Source organism: Periplaneta americana, chromosome 11, assembly GCF_040183065.1.
Source record: "Periplaneta americana isolate PAMFEO1 chromosome 11, P.americana_PAMFEO1_priV1, whole genome shotgun sequence".
In the NCBI taxonomy this organism is placed as follows: Eukaryota; Metazoa; Arthropoda; class Insecta; order Blattodea; family Blattidae; genus Periplaneta; species Periplaneta americana.
The window spans coordinates 159,063,726-159,086,956 of record NC_091127.1 but is presented as its reverse complement, the minus strand read 5'-3'; the positions used below and the strand labels follow the sequence as shown (position 1 = coordinate 159,086,956).

The following is a 23,231-nucleotide window of genomic DNA, read 5'->3' as shown; positions in this document are numbered from 1 at the left end:
TTATCCACTAAGCCACACCGGATACCACCCCGGCGTCGGATAGAATCGTCTCAGATTAAGCTCCAACTCTTGGGTTCCCTCTAGTGGCCGCCGGTGTGGCTTAGTGGATAAAGCATCAGCACGTAGAGCTGAAAACCCGGGTTCAAATCCCGGCGCCGGAGAGAATTTTTCTCCGTTCCATTACTCTTACATCATATGATGACGCAGAATATCTGCATGGAAATATCATATGTGCTTCGGTACATTAAAATAAATATATTTCAGTATGACCTTCGTAACATTGAAAAATTCTCTTGCAGAACTGGACGAAATGCGTGTTTGCACGCTACTGGTAGCTCAACATTTATGTTGTAGTGTACCGAACCAAGGGAAAGGTCTAGCTGTCTATGGACTTAGGCAAGGACTCCTGAGGGACTCAGACCGTTATGCAGTGATAGTAGAATGTAACACACTTCGGCGCGAAGCTTGTGTGTGTGTGTGTGTGTGTGTGTGTTTTGTAGGGGTTAGGAGGAGAAGAGTGTTAAATCGCGCATTTATACGGGGTTCCCAATAATGATAGTTTCCTTGTGTACAACCTCACGCTCAGCAGGGTAGCTCTCAACACAATCTACACATCTATTGTTATCAGGACATAAGTACATCTCCTCCTCTAGGGTTGATCCATAACCCCACGGCCCTCATACAAACATTTTCCAAGCAAATTTCTTGAGTCGAACGTTTTTCTCGGAAAAAAAAAAAACAATCTACCACGTATTTTTTGTTGAGTTCATAACACCAGTAGGCCTACTGTACTCCATTCATTCATTCATTCATTCATTCATTCATTCATTCATTCATTCATTCATTCATTCATTCATTCATTCATTCATTCAGTCCACACCTGTGGAGTAACGGTCAGCGCGTCTGGCCGGGAAACCAGGTGGCCCGGGTTCAATTCCCGGTCGGGGCAAGTTACCTGGTTGAGGTTTTTTCCGGGGTTTTCCCTCAACCCAATATGAGCAAATGCTGGGTAACTTTCGGTGCTGGACCCCGGACTCATTTCACCGGCATTATCACTTTCATCTCATTCAGACGCTAAATAACCGAAGATGTTGATGAAGCGTCTTAAAATAACCTACTAAAATAAAATAAACATTCATTCATTCCTGTCCAGAATTTTATCCCGTTCACCATTCCTTCCAATGTATCCTTCAGTAGGTAGTTTCTTCCCATCCAGTGACCCAACCAATTCCTTTTCCTCTTTCTGATCAATTTCAGCATCATTATTTCTTCACCCACTCTTTACAACACAGCTTCATTTCTTATTCCGTCTGTCCACTTCACACGTTCCATTCTTCTCTACATCCACATTTCAAATACTTCTAGTCGTTTCTCTTCACATCGTCGTAATGTACATGTTTGTGCCCCATACAAAACACTTCTCTAGACTCTTCTTTAGTTCTTTTTCCAGAGGTCCGTAGAAGATGCTTCTTTTTCTGTTAAAAGCTTCCTTGGCCATTGCTCCAAGTATTTGAAGCTGTCCACCTGCTCTACTGCCTCATTTAGAATTCGCAAGCTAACCTTCTTTACTTTTCTTTCTATGATCTTGGTGTTCGTCTTATTTGCATTTATCTTCATCCCATACTGCTCACAGCTGTCATTTATCTCCAGTAGCATATCCCTTAGTATTGTCTCCTCTTCTGCTAACAACGCCATATCTTCAGCGATTCTAAGTATTTAAGTATTGAATCTAATACACTTTATTCTTCTTTCTTCTTCTATCACACCTCCCATGTTCTGAAAACAGTTCTTTACTAAATCCTCAAGCAGATGTTGAACAGGATAGGTGATAAAGGGCATTCTTGAAGTACTCCTCTCCCTATTTCACTTCCTTCTGACATTTGTCCTCCTATCCTGACGTTCACTCGTTTCACATAAAGATTATTGAACAACCTTCTCGCTTTCCAATCCACACCTATTTTCTTTAGGATCCCGATCAATTTATAGAACGCAAAACCTGGGGTGAATTTTCATATGAAATATCTATAGTCATATTGGAAGATTCTTTGGAAATAAATTATAGACATTCTTATTGGAAGTTTCTTTGGAAATAAATTGTAGACATTCATATTGGAAGTTTCTTTGGAAATAAATATAGACATTCATATTGGAAGATTCTTTAAATTATAGACATTCATATTGGAAGTTTCTTTGGAAATAAATTATAGACATTCATATTGGAAGATTCTTTGGAGAGAAATTATAGACATGCATATTGGAAGATTCTTTGGAAATAAATGATAGACATTCATATTGGAAGATTCTTTGGAAACAAATTATAGACATTCATATTGGAAGATTCTTTGGAAATAAATGATAGACATTCATATTGGAAGATTCTTTGGAAATAAATGATAGACATTCATATTGGAAGATTCTTTGGAAATAAATTATAGACATTCATATTGGAAGATTCTTTGGAAATAAATTATAGACATTAATATTGGAAGATTCTTTGGAAATAAATTATAAACATTCATATTGGAAGATTCTTTGGAAATAAATTATAGACATTCATATTGGAAGTTTCTTTGCAAATAAATTATAGACATTCATATGGGAAGTTTCTTTGCAAATAAATTATATACATTCATATTGGAAGTTTCTTTGGAAATAAATTATAGACATTCATATTGGAAGTTTCTTTGGAAATAAATGATAGACATTCATGTTGGAAGATTCTTTGGAAATAAATTATATACATTCATATTGGAAGATTCTTTGGAAATAAATTATAGACATTCATATTGGAAGTTACTTCGGAAATAAATTATAGACATTCATATTGGAAGTTTCTTTCGAAATAAATTATAGACATTCATATTGGAAGATTCTTTGGAAATAAATTATAGACATTCATATTGGAAGTTTCTTTGGAAATAAATTATAGACATTCATATTGGAAGTTTCTTTGGAATTAAATTATAGACATTCATATTGGAAGATTCTTTGGAAATAAATTATAGACATTCATATTGGAAGATTCTTTGGAAATAAATTATAGACATTCATATTGGAAGTTTCTTTGGAAATAAATTATAGACATTCATATTGGAAGATTCTTTAAATTATAGACATTCATATTGGAAGTTTCTTTGGAAATAAATTATAGACATTCATATTGGAAGATTCTTTGGAAATAAATGATAGACATTCATATTGGAAGATTCTTTGGAAATAAATTATAGACATTCATATTGGAAGATTCTTTGAAAATTAATTATAGACATTCATATTGGAAGATTCTTTGGAAATAAATTATAGACATTCATATTGGAAGTTTCTTTGGAAATAAATTATAGACATTCATATTGGAAGATTCTTTGGAAATAAATTATAGACATTCATATTGGAAGTTTCTTTGGAAATAAATTATAGACATTCATATTAGATGATTCTTTAAATTATAGACATTCATATTGGAAGTTCCTTTGGAAATAAATTATAGACATTCATATTGGAAGATTCTTTGGAAAGAAATCATAGACATTCATATTGGAAGTTTCTTTGGAAATAAATTATAGACATTCATATTGGAAGATTCTTTGGAAATAAATTATAGACATTCATATTGGAAGATTCTTTGGAAATAAATTATAGACACTCATATTGGAAGATTCTTTGGAAATAAATTATAGACATTCATATTAGATGATTCTTTAAATTATAGACATTCATATTGGAAGTTTCTTTGGAAATAAATTAGACATGTCTGTATAAGACGAGTAGAATGTAAAAATAAGCTCAGACTTAGACATACAGGAACTCAGATTCGATTCCCGGCGTTGACTGGATTTTTTGTTTCTTATCATGCGAAGTATAAAAGAAGAGAACGGTAATATTAAAAAATTATACAGTATATTTCTTTCTATTTTTATTCCAATCAAATTCGATGTATGGATGGGTACACAGGTTGAACTGTAATGTCATTAATTTCAGACGATTATACTTTAAGATATTTCAAACAAAAAAGTTTAATACAGTTTTGCCCGTTTTGCTTTCTTTTCGAGATAAAAATAGTTCTACATAAAATATTTCATAGAATGTTTTGTGAAAGCCATTGATTTAATTTCCAAGTCAGTTCAAGAGAGCAGGGTATTATGATAATTGAAACAAAATTAGTTTTGTTCTTTAAATGTGCAGAAATCTGATCCAAACAAATGTAACTTTGTAATTTATAGTAACATTCAAATAGGCTACCTTGGAGCAACAGTAACGAATATAAATGACACTCGAAAGGAAGTTAAATGCAGAATAAATACAGGCAATTCCTGCTATTCAGTTGAGAAGCCTTCATCCAGTCTGCTCTCAGAAAAGCTGAAAGTTAGAATTTATAAAACAGTTATATTACCGATTGTTCTGCATGGTCGTGAAACTTCCACCTCTCACTTTAAGAGAGGAAGAGAGGTTAATTACATTCGAGAATAAGGTTCTTAGTAAAATATTTGGGCTTAAGTGTGATGGAGTTGCAGGAGAATGGAAAACGTTACACAATGCGGAACTGCACGTATTGTATTTAAAAGACACGTTGGTTCAGAAAAGTGTGAATGCAATTAAAAATTACATATAATAAATTTTCAGTCAAATACACTTTTCTGAAACATGTAACGTCGGGTGAAACACGCCTCCTTGTCTGGACGTGAACAACTGAACAACTATACAAATATGGCATTCACCACGACGAATTAGACTACGTGCTCTCCCACCAACAGCATTTGCATCACAGCTTTTTCCATCCCTTTTAAATTTATACATTATATATAACATTTTAACATAGTTAATATCAAATTGTACAAATTTGATTTTAATGATATGACCTAATGAGAATATTTTGCCTTAATTGTATAAGGTTAATATCATGCTGTGCCTTTCCTTGTTTTATACACATACGAGAACCTAGCATCAGTGTTCAGCTTTACCATGTACAGTTTACCTCAAGAGGCACGAAACTTACATACTTGTAAATGCCAGCACGTGCATTACTTACTATATCATTAATTGTTAGATCAACTGTCACCTAATTTAAAATTGTTTGCATCTCATGCACCTGATGATGACTTTTTAAAGTCGAAAATATTAGTGACTTTGTAACAAATATTGTGATGTAACAGATTATCTGTACTCACAAACTGAAAAGTGTATTTGACTGAAAATTTATTATATATAATTATTAATTGCACGTATTGTATTCTTCACCTAACATAATTTGGAACATTAAATCAAGACATTTGAGATTTGCAGAGCATGTTGCACGTATGGGCGAATCCAGAAATGCGTGTAAAGTGTTAGTTGGGAGACCTAAGGGGAAAAAACCTTTTGGGTAGGCCAAGACATAGATGGGACGGTATTATTAAAATTGATTTTAGGAAGGTGGGATATGATCCTAGAAACTGGTTTAAAGTTGCTCAGGATAGGGACCAATGGCGGGTTTATGTGAGGGTGGCAATGAACCTCCGGGTTCTGCAAGAGCCATTTGTAAGTAAGTCCTAATTAATGTCCAAACATTTAAAAAGTACTAAAATATTAGGTATGCGAACTATAACGCTTAGACATGTGGGGTGGTGTCACAATTAACCCAGTTGTAGTGGCAGCAGGCTGCTATAGTTTGCGCTTGGCTGCGCATCGCTTGCGAAGACAGAAGTTAGAAGGGTTAATGATCGCTGTTTGTCGGGTTTCACTTTCCCCCTCCCCGAAACACAATGATATAACACAATAAGTCTTTATTTCTTTCGTAACAGATTTAGCACAAAGATACGGTGTAATTGCCGAGTTATAAAACAACTTAGACCTAACTTACCACTGTTTCTCACCCTCCTTGGAAGCATCTTTTTTTCGTTTTCGGCGGTGTAGCGGGTACCACTCATGCTATTAGATTTGAAGTTCGTAGATTGAAAATGAAATAGTTTCAGTTAAATATCATTCTTTCTTCGTCTGCAAAATGATAGCGAAAACACATTTTCCTGTATCATCTCCGTGATTTTAAAATTAAACTTCATTTTAATAGAATATCATTATCATTTATTTTCAATTTTTGTTGTAGAAATTACAACACTATGTCACAAATTGTATTATGAACAATAATATTAGAATAATATTCCTGGGGTGTACTATAAGCAGTAACATGAACTGTTGCATAAATCTAAAATTAATATTTTCTTCTTCTTCTTGTTCCTCGTGCTTTAGGATAAATCCTGTATTTTCCAACTTTGCTGTCTTAATCCGATGTTGGTGTCCAACTTTCCTTCCACCGTTTATGGGGTCGTCCCAAAGGTCTTGGGGTGTCCAACTTTCCTTTCATTGCGATTTTCGGGAGTCGGTCTTCCGTCATCCTTAACACATGGTCCCTCCACCCTTTTCTTCTAGTCTTGATCCATTTTGTCACGTCCTGCACTCCACATTTTTCCCTAATCTCATCATTCATCTGCCTGTCGTATAACGTAACGCCAGCAATACTTCGTAATGTCCTCATTTCTGTTGTTGTCATCATTTTTGCAGTTTTTTTTTTGTTTCTGCTCGAGTTTCCTTTGCATATGTTAATACTGGCCTTATACACGTTTTATATAGCCTATTCTGATCTTGCTTTCTATGTTCATGTAGTATTTATTTTTCCAAATTACATCTCTTAGATAACCTGATATTATATTTGCTTTAGTATTCTGTTCTCTTACTTCTTCCTCCAAATTTTTATTGCTTGTTATTTCTGTTCCTAAGTAACTGAAACGCATTACTTGTTTTATGGGTTTATCGTATACTGCAAGTTTACATCTGAGCGGCTGCCTTGAGATAGTCTGTGATTTTGTTTTATTTTCCGATATCACCATATTAAATCGTTCTCCTGTTATTTGAAATTTATATAGCAATCTATGTAGGTAGTCCTCGTTTTCTGCTAAAAGGATCACATCATCAGCATAACATATTATTTTAATGTCTTTATTCCCCAATCCGTAGCCCCTAGTTCCTGGTTTAGTTTCATTTATTATTTCGTCCATGATCACATTGAACAGAATAGGGCTAAGCCCGTCACCCTGTCTCACTCCTGTTACTATAGGAACCTTATCAGTTAGGTGGTTATCTACCTTTATTCTTGTGTAGTTATTAACATTGAGATCTTTTATGAGTTTTATAATGTTATATTTGGTTCCGTTTTTCTTTAGTATTTCCAACATATCTTTTATTTTAATTCTATCAAAAGCCTTTGTTAAGTCTATAAAACATAGATAAACCGGCTTATTGAATTCGACAGCTTTCTCAACTATCTGTCTCAATGTGAATATGGAATCTATCGTAGATCTATTCTGCCGGAATCCTTGTTGTTCTTCAGTTATTCCTAGTTGGGTTATTTCTTTAGTTATTATTTTTTAAAATAATTTTTGGATAGAATTCAATAGACAGATACCACTGCAATTCTAATCAATATTTTACTAGCGATAAATTACTAATAAGTAAAAAAAAAAACAGTCATTTTCGTTGCATAAATGTGTATTGGTAAATTCGTCACAAGTGACAAGCACTAGTGATTACTGACAGTTTCATTTATTTTACCAACGAAATGTTGCATAAAATTTGTCACTTGTAAAATAGATAGAATCGCGAGCAAGTTTTCTACCAACCATCTGTGCTTGGTAAATTTTCTTAAAAGTGTAGAAATAACATTTCTAATGTAATATACCTTCGTCTATAAACTATGAGAGTGAAGAATAATTCATATATAGGCAGAAGAAAACAGGCCAAGAATAAATATTAGTTTTCAAGAGTTCCAGTTTAAAGAAAGATTTCGCATGTCAAAAATTTAATTTGAGATATTGCCTGCTACTGCAAAGTCTCATTTAGGTTCTTCTAACCCAGAGAAGGCTATTTTAATAGTAATAAAACCCTGCATTTAAAAAATAATTAAAACATTAGTAATATTATTTGAAAAATAATATGGAAATACAAACATAGCTCTCTTCCTGAAGTTCGGCAAAATTGTGGCTCGTGTATATTTCCATTTGGTACCGGTAGTGCCATACCTATTGATTGAGCACACATGTGGAGTTATTTAATTTTACTTCCTTCGTCAAATTGGAAGAAAACTGTATAAATAGTAATATTGTATACTGTATATTAAGAAACATGACGAAAAGAGAGTTTCGCGAAATGTTTACAACAATAAAACACGTAAATAGTGAATATTTTGTGTGCATCACAGAATACGATTGTCTTTCTTCTTTCTTAATTTAATAAATGCATAATTAAATAATACTCAAATATGATTTTAGTATTATAACACTACTTTTTTCGCAATATTCTAAAACAGAATTTCACTTCTAAAATATGCTAGTCATGACAAATTAGTAAAATTGTGTTATACAACAGAAATTGCAAAGACTTGTCGTTTGTCATCCATATATTGGTAAATTGTCACTGTCACTAGAATCTTTCATGCAATAGGCCCAGAAGTCAAAACGAGAATAGCAATGGCAAAGGAAATTTTAATAGAAAAAGGAACATCTTCTGCGGACCTGTAGAAAAGAACTAAAGAAGAGACTAGTGAAGTGTTGTGTGTGGAGTGTGGCAGAAACATGGACATTACGACGAAGTGAAGAGAAGCGACTAGAAGCATTTGAAATGTGGATATAGAGAAGGACGGAACGTGTGAAGTGGACAGACGGAATAAGAAATGAAGCTATGTTGGAAAGAGTGGGTGAAGAAAGAATAATGCTGAAACTGATCAGAAAGAGAAAAAGGAATTTGTAGGATCACTGGATGAGAGGAAACTACTTACTAAAGGATGAACTGGAAGGAATGGTGAACGGGAGAAGAGTTCGTGGCAGAAAATTATTTCAGATGATGGACGACATTAAGATATATGGTCCAGTGGCGACTCGTGATATTTATTGTATGTAAGATAAGACATTGACGACTGATGACCAAGACAGAAACTAATAATAATAATAATAATAATAATAATAATAATAATAATAATAATAATTACTTACTTATTAGCATTTAAGGAACCCGGAGGTTCATTGCCGCCCTCACATAAGCCCGCCATTGATCCCTATCCTGAGCAAGATTAATCCAGTCTCTACCATCATATCCCACCTCCCTCAAATCCATTTTAATATTATCTTCCCATCTACGTCTCGGCCTCCTCAAAGGTCTTTTTCCCGCCGGCCTCCCAACTAACACTTTATATGCATTTCTGGATTCGCCCATACGTGCTACATGCCCTGCCCATCTCAAGCGTCTGGATTTAATGTTCCTAATTATGTCAGGTGAAGAATACAATGCGTGCAGTTCTGTGTTGTGTAACTTTCTCCATTCTCCTGTAACTTCATCCCTCTTAGCCCCAAATATTTTCCTAAGAACCTTATTCTCAAACACTCTTAATCTCTGTTCCTCTCTCAAAGTAAGAGTCCAAGCTTCACAACCATAAAGAACAACCGGTAATATAACTGGTTTATAAATTCTGACTTCCAGATTTTTTGACAGCAGACTAGATGACAAAAGCTTCTCAACCGAATAATAACAGGCATTTCCCACGCGCGTCCTCAGGTTGCGGATAGAGGAGACGACCTCCAGATATGGAGGGTAGCTGCGAATATATTGAATAAGCAGTCGTGGACAGCCGATAAGGGGAGGTCCTCCAGCTTGGGGGTTGGGCGAAGGGCTAACAACCCATGACCGTAAAAAGCAGCTTGTTACGAATCCTTAATAATAATAATAATAATAATAATAATAATAATAATAATAATAATAATAATAATAATAATAATAATAATAATTAGAGCATGCAAAATAAATACAAGTAGGCCTATGTTAGTCTTTGATTGACCATTCTGAAACTGGCAACTTAGGCCTATTAGTACTGAAGTTCGATTCTCCTCCCCTTTTTTAGTGGTGAAGATGGCTCCTAAGCCTTTGTACTACCCGACATTTACCGATGCTCCGTCGTACGTTTGCGCAATTAATTTCTTGCCACAGTTAAATTATTCTAAATGATATAATACAACTGCAGATATTCTTTCGGCTGTCCTTTCATCTGAAAGTCCTGTTAATTCTTGTATTTATTATAGCTTATTTTATTTTTTATTCATTTTATTTTTTATATTATATCATTTTAAATTATTTATTATTTATTTTATTCTATTCTTTTAAAATGACCAATGAACTGTATTTCAGGAGGCTATAAGGGTACTTAAAAATTCTTATTGTAGTCTCTGACAGGGTCTCCATCACCCAGAAAGAAGGGTCGTTGTATTGGATACGCGGTCATATCCTCAAACGTGGTTAAACTCAATCCATACCCCTTCCTCCGCAACCCTCCCCTGTCCATTAACTTCACAACTAGAAATACCGTTTGCTGTAAGATATCTGGATGGTTCCTCGGAAATTATTTGTGGGCTGTCCAGTGGCGACAACTCACGACAAAAAGTGGAAGCTTAAAGGAAATTAATAAGTCTCGACGCATTGAAAATCAAAATCTGTAATTAAAATGTTTTCTATCATCAGAGACACGAAATTAAACTGATATGGTCCATTGTGGAGACTAAAAAAAAGGCAGAAAATAGGAAAGATTAGAGAATGATGGGTTGGCAGTAAAAAACTTGCCTTTGGGCAAAGAATTATGAATGAATGAATGAATGAATGAATGAATGAATGAATGAATTAATCTTATTCAAAGGATTGTTATGAACCAAATAAACGTGGATACGGAACAGATTTAATAGCCTAAATCTTGATGTGGATGACGACGATGATGATGATGATGATGATGATGATGATGATGATGATGATGTGGTAATATATTTTGTGTTTGTTTATTAGTCATACTGCAACCGCGTACATTTTTTAGATACGACTACTTCAGTAAAATGCTTACCGTAGGTGAAGTTTTTAATTCAGCAAGCACTCTGCATATAGGCCTACTATAGTCCCAGTTACCTCTGTGTTGGCCGCAGGGATTCTTGTGCGCTGAAAAGGCAACAATTGGCGCTCTCAGCAGGACAATTGCACACAATGACTCAGTGTGCAGGCAGAATGTTCTATTGCGCGTGAATTATGAGCGGGGGCTTACAATTTACTTGACTAATTAACTTCTATAATGGGAGCAATTAAAAAATTCTTTTCACGAGATCTGAATACACCTCGCTCCAGGTATTACACACGTGTATTACAGTGCGATGAAACATTTTGAACATTTCACTGGACAGAAGCACAGCTAGTGGTCATCAAGACTTAAGTTACACTGAGCGAGTCTTCGAACTGTGATGAGTTGGGCCAGTTATGTTCATATTCTCCCAAAATTGTGTACAGTTTTAGCAACTGGTCATTAAATCACGTAATTAATATTACCGGTATATGTATACTGAGTGATTCACGAGGATTTAAGGCTCATTCACAATGAAAATTAAACATAACGTAAGCGTTAACTTAAGAATGTAAACGTTACGGTAAAATCAAGAAGTCATACCATCATTCACGATGGAAACATAAACATAACAGCAAACATACTTGGTAACCATGGAAACATAACAACGACGCCATTTCCTCACATTCTGTCGTATACTTCAGCGCTCCACGATTGTGTTCTGTTTGCAAATCACGTAAGCATAAGCATGAAAGTTTGGAGTTTGCAAACTTTCATGTTAACGTCTTACGGTTATGTTTAATTTTCATTGTGAATGGGCCTTTACCGTCCCTTACGGAACTTGTCTCCGAAGACATTTTGAGCAAAAAATATCACATAAACATTTGTCCTATTCTCAATATTTTCAGAGTTACACTAATTTTTGTTGATAAAATAATTTTCTCTTTAGTTTGAAGGACAAATAGATAATGAACTGTTCATCAGTATAATTTCTTTAATTGACTAATATTCTGAAGCTAAAAATGTGTTATTAATTTCTTATTTGTTTTGTACGGATTTTTTTTCAAGTTTTAACTAAAAATTACATTTTTTTATTTCTTTGATTTCTTAGCATCGCCACAGATACACTTGATTGTACTTGTCACTATCTCTGATACTAGAGAGTTCTTCAAATGTATATTTTCCCCGCCATTCATAATAGTAATATGCGTTACAAGAGCGGTATGTTGACGTTTTCATGGTCGAGGAAAAGATTGAAAAAGCGAAACGTAGTTGAGATTTTTTAATTTCCGAGAACATGAAAACAAACATACCGCTCGTGTATCGTACATTATTTTGTGCGAAGATCGTTTATTATATACCTGAAAGACGAATTTCTATTTAGTTGCAATGAAATCTCCATGTTGGTTTCTGTTTAATGACGCCAACTTCGGAACACCAAAATATCTTTCTTCAACATTGTTGCTGTAAAATGTTTTCTGTGTTTACTATACTCCAGCAGGCCGTGATATACGTCTGTCTTTTTTTCCTCCAGTCTATAAATGCGAACTTAAAACAAACGGTAAGGTTATGTAATGATTTATTTTTCATTTTAATATTTTAACAATATTATTTATATAGCATATTGCAGTAATAACATCGGCATCTGGAATCTTGTTCATTTTTTCACGGCTTCGTTAATGTTACTTGTATCAGGAATGCAATATGTTTCGTGGAGTTGTAGTGTTTACTTAATTTTTGCAAATATTTAAAAACAATAATTAACATTGCAATTTATGTGAAATTGCAGTGGTAAGTTTCCAATTTATAATTATTACTATGTTAAACGTGTCTAAAAATAATATGTTAAAAGCCTAAAGCAGTAAAATGAATGTCGCGCTTAAGCGGTAAGAAGAGGGAAGTTGTTGTGTGTGTTACGTTGGGAATACTGACTGTGGTATTTCACACTTACCGCGTATTGGTTCTGTGCGGAAAACAAGCAAATACGCACGATCTCGCACAAAATATTTTGATATGATATCTCTTGCACCAAAGGGGAGATCTATAACTGAAACTTGATTAATATTGCTGTTCTCCAACCACGAGAAAGTCTCTGCCGGCTGAGACGAAAGGGAGTAATGCTGTGAATGAATGTTGATGTCATAAGATGTCATAAGGTCACATACTCTTATCTCTATTGGCTCGCTGTCACAGCACAACCAATAACATTGATACACACATGTTTATACTACCCTAGTTACAAAATTAAATCACTGTTAATCTCCTGGTCTTTTAATCTCTCCATACAGGAAATAACATATGCAGGGGAGGGCATGGTTTTTAAATTGACGTTATAACGATAATATTATATATCTACTTCGCTCCAATAGATGACGCAATAGTAAGCACATTCCTTTCACGGTTGATCTCCTGGTTGGAGAACAGTATATAAACGCCTATTTAACCTCTGTATTCTGTTCTGAAACATACAGTCTCTTCTTATCATAATAACCCAACTATACTGAATTTACCCCATAGACGGGAGAATTTGGGTATTATTCATAGTGTTCTACCCAAGGGCAGGAATTTCACTGCAAACCCAGCATTCTCCAGTCTTTCTTATTTTCCGCCTTCCTCTTTGTCTCCTCATAATATGATCCATATATATTTAATGTCATTATCATCTGATATCTTCTTCTGCCACGAACTCTTCTCCCGTTCACCATTCCTTGCAGTTCATCCTTCAGAAGGCAGTTTCTTCTCAACCAGTGACCCAGACATTTCCTTTTCCTCTTTCTGATCAGTTTCAGCGTCATTCTTTCTTCACCCACTCTTTCCAACACAGCTTCGTTTCTTTTTCTGTCAGTCCATTTCACACGCTTCATCTTTCTCCATATCCACATCTCAAATGCTTCCATTCGCTTCTCTTCACTTCGTCGTATTGTTCACATTTCTGCCCCATACAATGCTACACTCCACACGAAGCACTTCACTAGTCTCTTCCTTAGTTCTTTTCCCACAGATCCGCAGAAGGTGTTCCTTTTTTTATTAAAAGCTTCCTTTGCCATTGCTATCCTCCTTTTGACTTCCTGGCAGCAGTTCATGTTACTGCTTATAGTACACCCCAAGTATTTGAAGCTGTCCACTTGCTCTACTGTCTCATTTAGAGTTCGTAAGTTTACCTTTTCTACTTTTCTTCCTATGACCATGGTCTTCGTCTTGTTGGAATTTATCTTCATTCCATACTGCTCACAGCTGTCATTTAGCTCCAGTAGCATATCCCTTAGTATCATTTCCTCTTCCGCTAACAACGCCATATCATCAGCAAATCTTATACATTTTATTCTTCTTCCTCCTACTATGACTCCTCCCATGTTCTGAAAACAGTTCTTCACTAAATCCTCCAAGTAGATGTTGAACAGGGTAGGTAATAAAGGGCATCCTCGTCATACTCCTCTCCCTATTTCACTTCCTTCTGACATTTCTTCTCCTATCCTGACTGACTTATTGTTTCACATAAAGGTTATTGAACAGCCATGTCTCTTTCCAATCCACGCCAATTTTCTTTATGATCCGCATCAGTTTATTCCAATTCACTCTGTCAAACACCTTTTCCAGGTCCACCAACACTATAATGTGTATTATTGAAGTAAAACATGCATTGAAGTTCTCATAAAATCAAATTACCCCAACCATAGCTAGTGTATGCATCCTAGAACAGAACATGAAGGTTAAATAGGTGTTCAAAAATTTTAATTAGACCTAACAAGGTAAACACTTCAGCAAATACTTAAGTTCTTGACAAGGCTTATTTTTTAAACTTAATATATCTCCGATTAAAGTAAGGAACAGAAAACAGTTCGGATATTTATCTGTCTTTCAATCTTTCACCAATCAATAATTTCTGTACGTGGCATGATCTGGAACGGAAACTAGATTAGTTACAAACTAACTTATAATTAAACCTAATTACTCCACGTTTGTAAATGTGTTATGTAGACATCCATGAATTTAGTTACTGTATCACAGCTGGTTTCCAAGTAATATTACTTTGAATGTGATGGGTCATTTCATACGGGGTGTAACAACTTTAATGTTTAGAATTTCTGGAACATGTTCCCTGACACATTCTACGTTGATTAAACCTAACATACCTATATCCGAAATTGAGAGGTTACAGAGATAACAGAGCTGGAAAAAATAGAACTTCTTGCAGCTCCAAGCATTATACCGTTTATACAAGTCCTATTCTATGGCATTACTAAGTAGAGATACATAAAAAACATTTGAAAAGTAGTGAATGAAGGAAATTTTACTTTTAAGAGAAATTAAATTAAAATTGTTTAGGTTGCTAAGGAAACGAAACAGACAACAGTTTAAAATAACAGTTGTGAGAAAAATAAACCGTATTGTGACTAGTCTTTTTATTGAGTTTTGACCATTAAAACATGTCTTTTGTGTACATACATCAGGAATACGCCGACATAGTTCATGTGTATGGACTGTGTGATGGCAATGCAACAGCAGCTGTTTTGGCATATCAAGCACGGTTCCCAAATCATAGGATTCCTAGTGCACAGGTATTTTCACGTGCCTATTGGCAAATTTCAAGAAGTACAGTGTCTGGAATCTTAAGGATATTTTTTTTCAACTTTGCACTGCTTCTTTCATACTCACAAGTAATTGATATTAAAATGTAATATGGTACTAATAAAAATAATCACATAGACATGTCACTTTCGGAAATTGGTGTTACTTCTTTCAGTATTCAGCGATAAAATTAAACTCAAAAATTTAACTTTGGGGTACAAATACTCCAAACCTATAGAACTTTGCATATAGATATGTTAGGTTTAATCGACGTAGAACGTGTCAGGGAACATGTTCCAGAAATTCTAAACATTAAAGTTGTTATACCCTGTAGACTGGTAAAATGAAACATTTTTTTACCAGGCAGTATCAGTGTGAGAAACACAATTTTTAACACTGTGAAATAGACAATATATAAACTTACGTATTAAATTGGCATTTTTTCAAAGTTTCGGTAAAGTTTTATTCAATAAATTGTAACTCATACCCAAATTATTCCGACCTCCCCTCCCAATGAGAGTAAACATTTTCTTGTCATCGGTAGTCTAGCAGGTACCATATTTACCATTGTGTCCGAGGTTCGCGAGTTGAAAACCACAACATCTTCGCAAAGCTTCCTTCGAAAGGAAAGTAAAACTGAAAGATCGGCTTCATAACACGATTGTCACAGTACTGAATTTCGAAAACTGCTTCAGTAGTCTCTTCCTTAGTTCTTTTTCCACAGATCCTGCATTTTCTGATAATATTTGTGGTCGTTGACGTACCTATACCCTTAAAGGAAATATCTATATATATATATATATATATATATATATATATATATATATAAAATTTGAACTGGTAATGGAAATTACGGGAAAACGGCTGAACGGATTTTAATGAGTGACCCCTCATTTTCATGCCTGGCATCCAAAGTTTTTCGGAAAAGTAGTAGTTTTCAGTGAAATGTCAATTTTCCTACATCATTTTCCTATTTTACAAAATCCATCTGTTGTCAGTTTTGAGAATTATTTTATTCAATCACGGCCGACTTGATTGAATTTCAGAACAAAACACACACTACAATAAACAATAGGCTATTACACGAAGGCCATGACCTGCAGGATTGCCGACATATTTAGAGCTCAATTCAATTTGTCATTAAAAACTGATTCTGCAATGTATAATTTTCTGAGTACAGCTGTGTATTGGATATTCAAATCTACGAAACTTGAGGTGGTTTGATGACATTATTACCATTAGAAATTAAATATTATTATAGTTAATATCATGATGCGTCTATTTTTCATTAATTGTACATAATATTAATGCTATATTGATGATATGAAAGTGAAACGTTTTGAGATTATGTAAGTAAATGTAGAGAATATCTTAATTTAGATCTTCATTTCTATAATTTACTGAGTGGCTCTATATATAACTACAAAACTTACGCTCTACATTTCAAGTTCTACATGCAGCAGCTATACGAAAATGCTATTGTTCGAAAGCTTAGCAAACCTGACATTTTTTTAACTTTTGCCTACAATCCACAATGCCTGAAATAGCTATTGCTATCGTCCTGACATTGATTCTTGCGTTTTCGCGTTGAAACTCAAAAACTGAAGTTGGATAGGTTCAAGAAAAAGTATTTGGCCTAAAAAAATCCATTCAGAGGGAGTATGTTTCATTATTATGGAAGCAAATAACTATCAAAAAAACAAGTATTATTCATTGAAAATAAATCTGAAAAATTTTTATTTGAACTTCTAACGAACTTAGTTTGCAGCAGCATTTGCTGCACAAGCCACTAGTTTACATAGAATCATAGACTAAAATAATATGAATCTTTATATTAATTAATGGTCAGTTACAGAAGATAGATGGAGTAACTTGTGTTCGAGACAGCTTCCTGTTTTGCTCTTGTATTTCACACTAGCCTTACTGGTCACATTATAATTTTGCGGTTTCTTTCCATATTATTTGCAAAGCACGTCAGCTTTATGATCTAGAAATTGTCGTCTGCAGAACGTGCCGGAGAGATTATAAGCTATACAATCTGTCTTGAGAATAAAAAGGACGAGTCCAGCTAGATGGGTGCACCGTTCTCTTAGCACCTGGCCCCCAAACTCCACGCAACCTGAATACGCACTGTTTCATTGAATACAGAATATAATGAAAACGACGTTATATAAAGAAAGAGGAATAATTTTAAAAGGAAAATAAGGGAGGGTAAGGAAGGAAAAGAAAGAATAGTGGTAGGTAGGGTAATAGCAAAGACGAGGGATTTCTGAACTGGTCCGGAAGACCGGAACTGGAGCAATATGGCTGCAGGGGTTTGAGGTGACGTCAAGGCAAGAATGGAAGAAATATAAAAGAGGGGAGGTTCTGTCCTTTAACATTTTTTTTTGTGGTGTAGTCTTTGCGATATTGCGATACTGTCTGTTGCTTCATGGGAACTCGGGTATTCGCATCTCTTGATGCCTTTCCTATCACATAGGTGTACTGTTCTCACGTTCGTATCATGTATAACAAGCCTTTGTTCAGTATGGTTTATGTTCTTGTTCGTGATAATGCAAAGGTACGCGTTTCTATAGGATGTAAATTGTCCCTCACGCATGACTTCCAGTCCTAAAGCTCACTGCACACAGTTCTGAACAAGGTGCACTTACTGAACACTTTAAATTATACATTTACCAAACCGTTAACCAATATACTTACCAACTCTAAATCAAATAATTATTTCATGTCCTTCTTGAATATAATATTCCTGAAACTGTTAAATGTTAAATTATTCCGGGGGAAAAAAATTGTGTTAGTTCTAATCAACTGTTATGAAACTGTAAAGGCTCATTCACAATGAAAATTAAACATAACTTAACTCTTGGCCACGTGTTGGGCTTTTGTCGGAAAGGAGAGTTATTGCGTAACAACAGGCATCTTAGAGTCCGTGGAGCTATAGCCTGTCTTCTTCGGAACAAGGGTTGGGAAGTTCATGAAGAGGTCCACTGCATTTCTCTCACAGAAGAGCGGATATAATAGCAATAAACAGGCAACAACTAAAGGCTGTTATCATAGATCCAACTATACGCATGGAGAGAGATCTAAACCAAGCTCATCAGGTTGATCAGGAAAAGAGGGCCATTTATGAACCTTGTATTCCCTACCTTAGTGCCAAATATAACATCCCTCTCTTCAATTGGTGCTCGGAGTTCTTTACCAAAATTTACATATAATTTTTTAAAACAATTATCAATATCATCTTTTGAAATTCAAAAAAATCATCTCGCAAATTCTCAAAGATTCCCTGCAGATTATACAATTTCATTTATACCACTCAGAAGGCCTTAATTAAGGATCTGCTAATTTTAAATAAAATCTTTTTTTATCAGTATAATTTAGTAATCTTCTAAGATTTTATTTTACAGTTGATAATCAATGGTGCTTAATTATTACAATTTATTTTTATAACACTATTCATATTTAATTGATTATATTTGTTTGCTATTAATTTCCGGATCCTCGTGGTCATCCTTAATTAAGGCCGGATGAGATTTTCTCTCTCTCTCTCTCAATGTCACGGTAAAATCAAGAAGTCATACCATCATTCACGATGGGAACATAAACATAACAGCAAATATACTTGGTAACCATGGAAACATAACAACGACGCCATTTCCTCATATTCTGTCGTATACTTCAGCGCTCCACGATTGTGTACTGTTTGCAAATCACGTAAGCATAAGCATGAACGTTTGGAGTTTGCAAACTTTCATGTTAACGTCTTACGGTAATGTTTATGTCAATGCTTATATGAATAATTGTGAATGATCCCATTTGGTAGCCTGGGCGCAAATTTCTGTGTTTATGTTACGGTTATTTTTAATTTTCATTGTGAATGGACCTTAAGTCTTCAATTTCGCATACTATAATTGTACTATTAGTTTTAATTTTTTTAAAATTAGGCTACTTGATTTCTAATTTTGAGCCATTTCTCGTAATACCTCCTTATTGCCAATTGTTGTTACTAAATAATGTATTTAATTCGTAAATCTTAAATCATCTCTTAGTATAGCTATTTATTGCTTCTAAAATAATGTGTTTAATAGCTATTTTATTTTTACTTATATATATTTCTTCCTATAACCATTACAGGCTGCCATTGACAAAGAGTACCATGATACAATAAATATAGAGAAATGCCTTGAGGCTTTATGAAACATATTTTGTTGTTACAGTGAAAAATAACAAATTGAAATAGATTGAAAGACAAAATAATATACGAAGTAACGTCAAGAAGATGTGAATTAAAGTCATGGTCTATGTATATAATACCTGAAAATAGCTATTGATCCTTTGCGTGTTTGTTTTTAAAATAATGTGTTTAATCTGTAACTACAGTCAGTGTTTTGTTATTAGTATCTCTTTGTTGTTACCTATTGCTTTAAAAAGAATGTGTTTATTTTGTAATTTTAAGTCAATTTTTCTACTATTCCTCTACTGTTTACATTTGTTTTTAAATCTTTTGTATTGCCCCTACCATTATATATTGCCCTTCAAGAATTTCGGTATTCGTTAGTTGTAAGTCATTACTTGTGTTATATTTCAATTACTGTAATTGTTCCTGAATCATGTATGTAACTTGTAACCGTAAATCATTGCTTGTAATATCTCTTTATTACTCTTAACTGTTCCATTGTTCATGAATTAAGTATTAATTTGAAACTTTGTTATATTAATCTACTGTTGATTATCTTTTTAGGTCGTGTATTTACTCTGAAACGGTTAGACATTCTTGTATATCTTTTACATTGATTATTCCTCAAACATCTCATTAATCTTTAACAGGATCCATTCTTTCATTAAGGTGCATTCTTCTACATAATTCATGTGAATTGTAACTGTGACCAATATTCAGGACTGGGCAAAATACTGACATCCAAGTATTTCAAATACAAATACAAAATACTTCAAAGAATAGTATTTGAAATACAAATACAAAATACTTAAAAAAAAATTAACCCAAATACATTGTATTTCAAATACTCAAAATAAATTTGTGTTCCAAATACTCGATACAATATACAAAGAAATAAGAATATTACTGAAAATCTAAGTATTTTTACTTCGAAGTTTTATATAAACACTGTAACTGAACATTCTTCCTTTTCCCAGTCAGCAATGAAATTATGCTACATATGAATAATTACTGCTCCCTTAAAAAAAAACAATTTCTCAAAAAGTGTATCAGATAAAGATCCCCTTGCTTGCGAATTAATAAATTCTGCAAAACAGAAGTCTTTCTACAGGCGCAGAAAGCTTGTTTCATTGTTGGATAATTCTGTAGAGTGCACAGGGTTGTCCCTTTGCAATTGAAGAATTGTGTGAGCTCATACTCCGCGGTAGAAAAGTTCTTTTCTTTTTGCTTTTCAAAGTCTGTTGTACTTGAGTTGAAAACATAAGAATTATTTTGATCGTCTTCAGCAGAGAACTGCCCAGCTGATTTCACGCATATATTCTGTGTCCTCTTCTTATCATTTGGTAAGGCAGTGTCAGGTAGCCAGCCATCCATCCTAAATGATGGGTGGAAGCAAACTGCCAAAATAGCTTAATTTGCTTCTGGGGTCAGATCAAACATTGCTTTAAATATTGATGAATGCGAACTTATTAGGATTGGAGTTACTTGGAATAGGGGCGTAGATTACTAGATAACAGAATATGTAATCTGTTTTGGAGGGAAATTAATGTGGGCAAAAGTTGGCCATAATAGCACGTCTTCTCATTTTGCATTAAATCAAAGGCTACGACAATGGGTTTCAGAACTGCACAACATTCTTCAAGGTACTGAAATTCAACAACTTCGAAGGTTGACAATCCCAGTTTTTCACATATACTGTTTATATCATGTTTGAATTGCAATATTTGAGAGATTGAGTAGTAAAGAGAATTCCATCGAGTTGGGCAAGGAAACTTTAATGAATATTTCAAGACATCTGATATAATTTCTGAGTATTTGAGTCTCCTAGACGTATTCCATAATTCTGAACATTCCTGAGTTTTTGAATCGTTAATGGGTGATGTGGACGATTGGAAATGGCTCTCCTGAGAAAGCTCCATGCATGCTCTATGCAGTTCATATCCGGTGAGCATGCTGGCCAATCCATTCTTCGGATCCCATGTTCTACCAGATACCGCTGCACACTATGAGCACGATGAGGCCGAGCATTATCGTCCTGTAGAGTGAACCCTTCTCCTACAGTCTCTGCAAAACCACTTACTATGGGTTGGAGGATGTTGTTCTCATACACGGCAGCAGTCATGTTTCCCTCTATTGAAACCAGTGGTGTGCGGCGGCCAAACATGATACCTGCCCAAAACAAGATTGAACCACCAAACTATTGGTGACGTTCCACGGTCATTGAGGGATGATTTCGTTCCCCTGTTCGTCTCCATACGCGAATAGAGTTATTGTCAGGGTGTAGGCCCATTCTCACTTCGTCTGAGAATAAAGTTCTGGTCCATTGGTCTCGTGTCCAATTCTCATATGCTCTAGCCCATCTTGCACGAGCACCCCTGTGATGTGGACAGAGTGCTGGAGTCTTGAGTGGTCTTCTAGCATACAACCCTATGTCATGAGGTCTATTGCGCACAGTTTGGCTACTTACAACAACACCAGTGGCTTCGCGCAGGTCATGGCGCAGAGTTGTAGCTGAGGCTATAGGGTTCCTACGTGCAGATAACCTTACATACCGGTCCTGACCTGGTGTTGTTTTGCGTGGACGGCCCTCGCGAGGTCGATCTGCTATTGACTGGGTTTCCTGGAACTTTCTCCACAGTGTGGAGACAATACTCTGATTCACATGAAGGATGTTAGCAACATCAACTTGTCTCATGTTTTGTTCCATCAAAGTGATGATTTTGATGCGGTCTGCCATTGTAAGGGTGTTCCGAGCCATTGTACTGCACTATGAAGCAAAACGACACTGACTGAACTTTGCCCGAATTATAGGCTTTGTTTACTAGCCGTGATTTGGACGTTATCTAGTGATGCAGAATAAAACAAATGAAAGAGTTTGAATTAGTAAACATAATACGTGCCACATAAAACCAAAAGAAACATAAATATCAGGCATTATTGGGTAAACTGGAAATATGCTTAACTTTTTTTGACCAGTGTATTAAGTGTTGGGTGATGGATCCTTGAAGCTGCTGGAAATTTCTTTATGGAATTAAGGAAATCAGTTGTGGCAAGAAAATTAAGTGTATGGCTAGCACAACTGAAATGGGTAACTTACGCAAATAATACAAAAGCTCTTTCTTCAAATCCAAATCCAAAACTTGGACACGAAGAAGAAGAAAGTATTTTGAGTATTTGGAATACAAAATATATCAATTTTATGTATTTAAATACAAAATACAAAATACTTTCTAAAATCCTTACAAAATACAAACGTATTTCAAATACTCCCCAGCCCTGCCACTATTCTATATTATCACTTTACTATTGTTTATTGGTTATAAAATATGTATTTTAATGCCAACTATAATCCTAATATACCTCAGGGTGAAATAGGGTTTATTAAATTTGATAAAAAAAGGTGCACTTTCTGTGTAACGTGAGTACAATATTTTTTATTTAAAATCGTTTTCCCGCTTCAAAGAAATGTATTTTTAATATCAAAGCTAGCGAGACTCTGCGATTGACTTTGAAGTCTTGTACAGTAGGATAAATTTCTCGTTTCGTGCTTGAAATATCAAACGATCTGAGTTTCGCTGCACAATCTCGCTGCGG

At 34.7% G+C, this 23,231-nt stretch overlaps 1 protein-coding gene across 1 annotated transcript in view; it reads left to right on the top strand.

The window, feature by feature from the left end:
• The window catches only part of PsGEF (Protostome-specific GEF), a 509,082-nt gene that overhangs the window by 19,704 nt on the left and 466,147 nt on the right, over positions 1-23,231 (top strand). The window lies entirely within an intron of this gene.